The following is a 6,869-nucleotide window of genomic DNA, read 5'->3' on the forward strand; positions in this document are numbered from 1 at the left end:
TTACTACATGAGTCTAGTTGCATATGAAATAATTTATGTTTTACCTTTGTGGTAGTTGATAGACGGCAGGCTAAATATGAAGAAAATTCATCTAACCTGGTCATTTTTCAAATGTCAGGGGCTGTTTTTTCATTGTCATTGGTTTACTTCTGTAGAAGAGACCAAGGCAAAATGAATAACTCCTGGAAATTTTGAAGGAGTTATTTATCAAGTGATTGAGACAATTTTGGGCTGTTTGCCCTCAGATTATTATTACTTTATTTTATTTTTATTATTATTATTTTTTGCCTCTCTCAGCTCTGCAGGATGAACTTCCCTGGATTCGCTGGGATAAAACTGATGCAAAACCAGGAGAAGCCAGAATGTATTTCATCCTCCCCTGCCTCAGCTACTCCACCACTTCCCCGCCTCCCACCCATGTCTCTAGCTCCCACTAGAGAGGCCCATTGGATTCCAGCCTCTGTCACATTATCCTGGCCTCTGCACTCTGATATCATCCTACATTCTTTATGTCAATTGCCTACAGATGACAATGACTTTCTACCATTTCTGTTTGAGTTATCACACCACTCTCTCTGTGCCTCTATCACCTATATTATCAATTCCTTACTGAATTCCTCTCTGTTGTATTATATATTCTTAAAGTGGTCTTGATTTTCTCATGTGGATACTAATACATGTATGCATTTGCTTGTTTGTTTATTTCATAACTTATGCTGTGCCTTATTCCAGAAAAGATTTAAAGCAATTTGGAGAAAATGTAAAATATAAGAAGATCTATATCAAAAATTAAAAAGTGGATTTTTTTTTAAAGCTGGGTACAAGGATAAACTGAACTAATTTGATGTAATAATGTCAGGTATAAAGCCAAACTAGCCTGGGCATGGTGACTCACACCTCTACTCCCAATACTTTGAGAGGACGAGGTGAAAGGATTGCTTGAGACCAGGAATTCAAGATCAGCCTTGGCAACGTAGCAAGACTCTGTTGCTACAAAATGAAACAGAACAACGAAAAAAAATGAACAAACAAAAAAATGAAACTATTACCCAGGCATGGTAGAGCGAGTCTGTAGTCCTAGCTACTGCAGGTGTTGAAGCAGTGGGATCGTTTGAGCCAGAAGGTCAAGGCCTCAGTAAGCTATGATCACACCACTGCACTACATCCTAGGTGACAGAGTAAAGCCTTGTCTCTAAAACAAAATAAACAAATAAATAAATAGAGCTAAAACAATGACAACTAGACTTTGGTAGTAGATGGCCTTTACATTTAATCTAAAGTTTCTAGTAGTAAGTGTAAAAAGGAAAACATGATTAGCTTGAAAATTGACAGGTAGGAAGAGAAGAGGAGAAGGAGGAAGAGAAGGAAGTTATTGTTTATTTAACTATTAGGATCCACTGTTATTTGTGATATCTGATTAAGGTACATGTAAGGTTTTATCTTTTTTAAATTTTTATTTTCCAAAAAGAAACCACTCAAGCATTCATGTGGCCATCTATTGTTGTTTAATTCACTCCATATCCAACCACTCTCCAATATTTCTGAAGTTGATTCAGTCCAAAGAGAGCTTTCATGATGTATCCTGGTCACGATTGGATTCTTCATATCCAATGAAACTGTCAAAGTTAGGCACAGCTCCACCAGACCAGACACACTCTTTTCTCATAGAAAGGCCTCTTCTTTGCGAGATCATGGGTAACTTCCTAACAAGAATCTGCGTGCAACCAACACTGGCTGTCAAAATGTCCTAATGGCATTGAATATTGTATGCACAATTTGTTTTGTTGCTTCCAAATGATGCAAAATATTTCATAGTGTCCATAGTCACATATCTTTTATTCATTTCCCAACATTATTTTCAGCACATTACGTTTGTGCTCTGTACGAGTATTTATTTGGGATATACACCTAGAACTCATTTCTCAGGGGCACAAAAGCCCAACAGGAAACAATTAAGGTCATTAAGTACAGACAGATTTATTCCCAAAAGGGTTTTTGTCATTTATGTTCCCCATGATAATAATTTTAAAAGATTTATAAACATTCTTATTTTCTCACATCTCTGCCGATGTTTTTATTTAATTTTCTAATTTTTACCTACTGAGATTGTAAAGAGGTATTCCATTGCAGTTTCACTTTACTAATGAGTTTGAGCATTTTTCCATATAACTTTAAATCAATTATACTTCTTTGTAAATCAACTGCTCATCTTCTTTACCAAATCTTTAATTGAGTTTCCTTTCTTTCCTTTGAAAGTTAACATGAATCATTAAAGAAAAATACAATTGATTTGTGTCGCCTGAGGTCAGGAGTTCGAGACCATCCTGGCCAAATGATGAAACCACGTCTCTACCAAAAATACAAAAAATTAGTCCGGTCGCGGTGCCTGTAATTATGCCTGTAATCCCAGCACTTTGGGAGGCCGCAGTGGGCAGATCACGAGGTCAGGAAATCGAGACCATCCTGGCCACCAGAAACCCCCTCTCTACTAAAAATACAAAAATTAGCTGGGCGTGGCGGGGCGCGGGGTGGAGGGGCGTGCCTGCAGTCCCAGCACTCAGAAGGCTGAGGCGGGAGAATCGCTTGAACCCAGGAGGCAGAGATTGAGATCTCGCCACTGCACTTCATTCAACCTGGTGACAGAGCTAGACTCCCTCTCAGATTAAAAAAAAAAAAAAGAAAAACAAAAAGAAAAAAAAAATACCTGAGCGTGGCGGCGGCACGCCTGTAATCCCAGCTACTCAAGAGGCTGAGGCAGGAGCATCGCTTAACCGGGAGGCAGAGGTTGCAGTGAGCGGAGATTGCACCACAGCACTCCAGTCTCGGCGAGAGCAAAACTCCCTCACAACAACAACAACAACAACAAAATACTATTGATTTGTTTAGGCTGACTTTCTAAGCAACCATCTTGATGAATTACTTTATTTATTGTAATAATTGTATCTTTTCTGTTTAATTTAATTTAATTTTGACAATTGTGCAATCAACAAATGAAGACATTTTTAACTCTGCCTCTTCGCATTAGTTCGTTTTCACGCTGCTGATAAAGACAGCCGAGAGTGGGTAATTTATGAAGAAAAAGAGGTTTAATGGGCTCGCAGTTCCACGTGGCTGTGGAGGCCTCACGATCATGGCGGAAGGTGAAAGGCACATCTTGCATTGGCAGCAGGTGAGAGAGAATAAAAACCAGGAGACAGGGGTTTCCCCTTATAAAACCACCGGATCAGGTGAGACTTATTCATTACCGTGCGAACAGTACGTGGGAAACCGGCCCTGTGATTCAATTATCTGCCACTGGGTCTCTCCCATCACACGTGGAAATTTTAGGAACTACAATTCAAAATGAGGTTTGGGTGAGGACCCAGCCAAACCATATCCTCTCATATCTCAAACTCTTTTTTTTTTTCTTCTTCTTCTCTATTGGTTTTGATTATAACTGTGCAAAACACTATTGACGAAAATAGGCATTCTTTTCTTTGTTTTTAAAGAAAATATGTTTAAGTGCCCTCAATTAAATAAAACATTTGATATAGTTCCCAAGTATATAGGCACATTCTTTAGGGAGGCTTTTTTCTGCCGCTATTTTTCTGAGTTTTTAATGAAAACAAGTGTGATATATTTTTCAGAACTATTGAAGTGATAGTGTTTTTTATTATGTGGTCTTTCAATGTGGTAAACAATATTATACACTGCTTACCAATTATTAACATTATGAGTAGATGACAGTTATAATTGAAGCCACGTTGTTGGCTGGGGTAAATACCCGAGGCTCGTCATCTCACGCCAAGGATATTCAGTAGGCAGACACACAAGAAGTGGGTTTAGAAGCAGAGGTTTAATAGGAGCAACGCTCTGTCTCCTGAGAGCGAGGTGCCCCAGTGAAACTTCAGGCCATCGGTGGAGCCCACAGGGTTTTACAGACAGGCTGGATGAGGCGGTGTCTGATTTACGCAGAGCTCACAGATTGGTTGGACCAGGTGTGACATTTACATAGTGCATGAGTAAACTGGCCACCCCACCTTAATCTTTCGTTATGCAAATGGAGTCTCTACTTGGCCAGCACTATATTCCCTGTTCCTTACCGTGCCGTTGACAAGGAAAGGGGAAGATGGAGCCGTCATGTTGAACATGTCTAGCCTCAGGTAGCCTTTTCCTATTGGAACCGCTGCAGGCATTCACTCGTGCAAGCTTCCAGCTTGCTCATCTATGTCTGCAGCTTGTTTTTTCAAGCTGCTCTTTGTTAGATAATAAAATGATTTGGGGACTGCTTTTCATTAAAGGGAAAACCTTACTATCTGCCTAAATAATATCTTCTTAACTCCTATATCGTAATTTTCTGTCAATAAATATCTTCCATTTTAAAAATAAACAGTATTTAAAGAATTTTTAAAATTTTCCAACAAACTAATTAAGATAGTTAAATTTTATTTAATAGCTGTGCATTTGCATTGATAAGATTGGTCTCTAATTTCTTTTCCTTATTTCTCCTTATTATTATTTTATGGGATTTTATGAGCTCCAACAAAATAAGTTGGCAATTAGTCTTCCTTTTGATTTTTGTGACTATTTGTTTAATGCTTTAAAAAATTATTTGGAGGGGTAGATTTTAACCAATTTGTCTCCAAAAATGTCTGGGCATGAGATTTTTTGAAGAAGTATAGGAATTTTTGTTTATCATTTAATTTCTTTCATGAATACAAGTCTGTTAACATTTTTCTATTGCATTTTTTTTTACCAAATTCTGCCATTCTCATTTTTCAGAAATGTATCAATTGTATTTTATTTTAAAATGTATTTTCTGCAATCTTTATAACATGCTTTGAAATTTTAATATTTTGATATTCCCTTTATTTTTTATATATTTTTCTATTTTCTCATTTAGTAAGTTTTCTACTGGTTCCCTATCTTATTAGTCTTTTCAAATAAACACGTTTAATTTTATTCAATCTCTCTATTTTTCTTTGTTCTTGGTTTTGCTGATATTTGGTTTATGTCTTATTATTTATTTCCTTCTTGTTTAATTATGTTTACTTTGGCAATGTTTTTCCAATTCCTTGAGTTAAATGATTAGCTCATTTAATTTCTATCTTTCTTTTTTTCCAACAAATGCATCTTGTTATAAATCCCTCCTTAATATTGTGTTTAGATAATAAATATTTCCATTGTATCATGTTCTAGACATCATAAGATAACATCATTTCTAATTTCTTCTTGAGCTCTAAGGTATTTAGTAATTTTTTAAAAAGAATTCAGGGGAATAAATTTTTGAACCACCTTCCAATTTATTTTAAACACATACACACACACATACTAATTTGGTATGTATATGTCTTTAAAAGCAACTTATTTAAGCTGAGAATATTCCCTCAAGATAAATATATTCATTATCTCTATTTTAAAAAGGAGGAAAGTAAGGCATAGAGAAGTTACATAATTTATCCATGCTATAAAACTAGGAAATATCAAAGCTGAAATTTAAAGCCAATTGATGAATCTGGAGCTTTTCACTAGTATGATATCCTAAAACAAAATCAATATTGAACAATGATACGGAGTTTCTCAAAATGAAACTATGATAAAATAATGAATAGGTAACAGTAGTAATGAAATATGATTACTAAGAGAAAAATATCTTCTTAGATGCCTCAAACATAAAACATATAGGCAGCCAATTCCACATACTTTTGGTAGATACAAAATTAGAAACTGTGTGAATTAGTTAATGAATATAAGCATCCAGGGGCAACAGATATAGTTAAATAACCCATAATAAGATGTCCCTTTGGTTGTTTTTGCTAAGAAGATACATTTCCAGTAAAATGTCAAGCGAGGTTACCATTTAAGTAGTAGTGCTAATGATTACATTCTGAGCTCTCACCTCATTGAATGGCATAATTTATTTATTGCACATTTCCACTGTGTTAAAAAAATGTTTTCGTTCCTATGAGGGCTCTTGATTAACATTCTTGAAATTTTGGTTAACAATTAGCTTGAATGGAACAATTTAGATCATTTTTTATGGAAGGGATTTTTGAAACAAACAAACATATTTTCCTTCTATTATGTAGATATCTGTCCTGGGAAACAAAGCATCTCCTGAATAATACTGTCAGCTAAAATTCAACAATTTCCAGCAAAAAGATAAAAAAAGATTCCCATGGATAACCGTAAGTTATTTATTTATTTATTTATTTTTGATGTTTTATTAGTGGTTGGACTTCAGTACGTACAGTTCTTACCTAATCTGTAATCTCTGAGGTAAATAACTTTAATGTACAATCTTGTATGTTTTAGTTTAATATCCTAAGCGTAGAGACCAGAATACACTTGTGTTTGGCAGATATCAAGAAATTCTAAATTGTTTGCATTCATCACCATGCATATTAACAAATTGCGAAAAGATCACATGTGATAGCTACAAAACTTACTATGTTATAAGAAAAAGCTTTCAATTTGGGTATGAACTCCAAAATAGAAACTATATGGAAATATAAAGTCACAAGATCAGAGGCTACATGTGTCAAACCTAACACAAATCTGGAATTGTGTTAATAATTAGAACTGGAGAATATTAGTCTTAAAAAAGTGTCCACTCACCTATCCAAAGTAAAAAACAAACAAACAAAACCAAAAATGTATCTACCATCCTCCCTGAAAGTTTGCAGGTAACCTTTTCTTAGCACTAGTGATTGAAAACTTGTTGAGGAAAGAACCTTTAATCATCTAGCTTGCAATGCCAAGAAGACTTTTAATCGAGACGGCACTCAATAAATAAGCCAGATTGATAGAAAATATTTACAACACATTGATTTGACCAAAAACTATTTAGAATCTGTGAAGAACTTTTACAAATCTATATTGACAAGAAA

General features: G+C 35.2%; 1 long non-coding RNA gene across 1 annotated transcript; it reads left to right on the forward strand.

Annotated features, from left to right (window-relative positions):
- Positions 1-3,134: 3,134 nt before the first annotated feature.
- LOC110740858 lies at positions 3,135-6,601 on the forward strand. The gene is made up of 2 exons (XR_002516058.1): positions 3,135-3,169; positions 6,069-6,601. It is a non-coding gene; the product is annotated as an uncharacterized LOC110740858 (long non-coding RNA).
- Positions 6,602-6,869: the final 268 nt, after the last annotated feature.

The sequence above is a fragment of the Papio anubis genome, chromosome 10 (assembly GCF_008728515.1).
Source record: "Papio anubis isolate 15944 chromosome 10, Panubis1.0, whole genome shotgun sequence".
Classification (NCBI taxonomy): domain Eukaryota; kingdom Metazoa; phylum Chordata; class Mammalia; order Primates; family Cercopithecidae; genus Papio; species Papio anubis.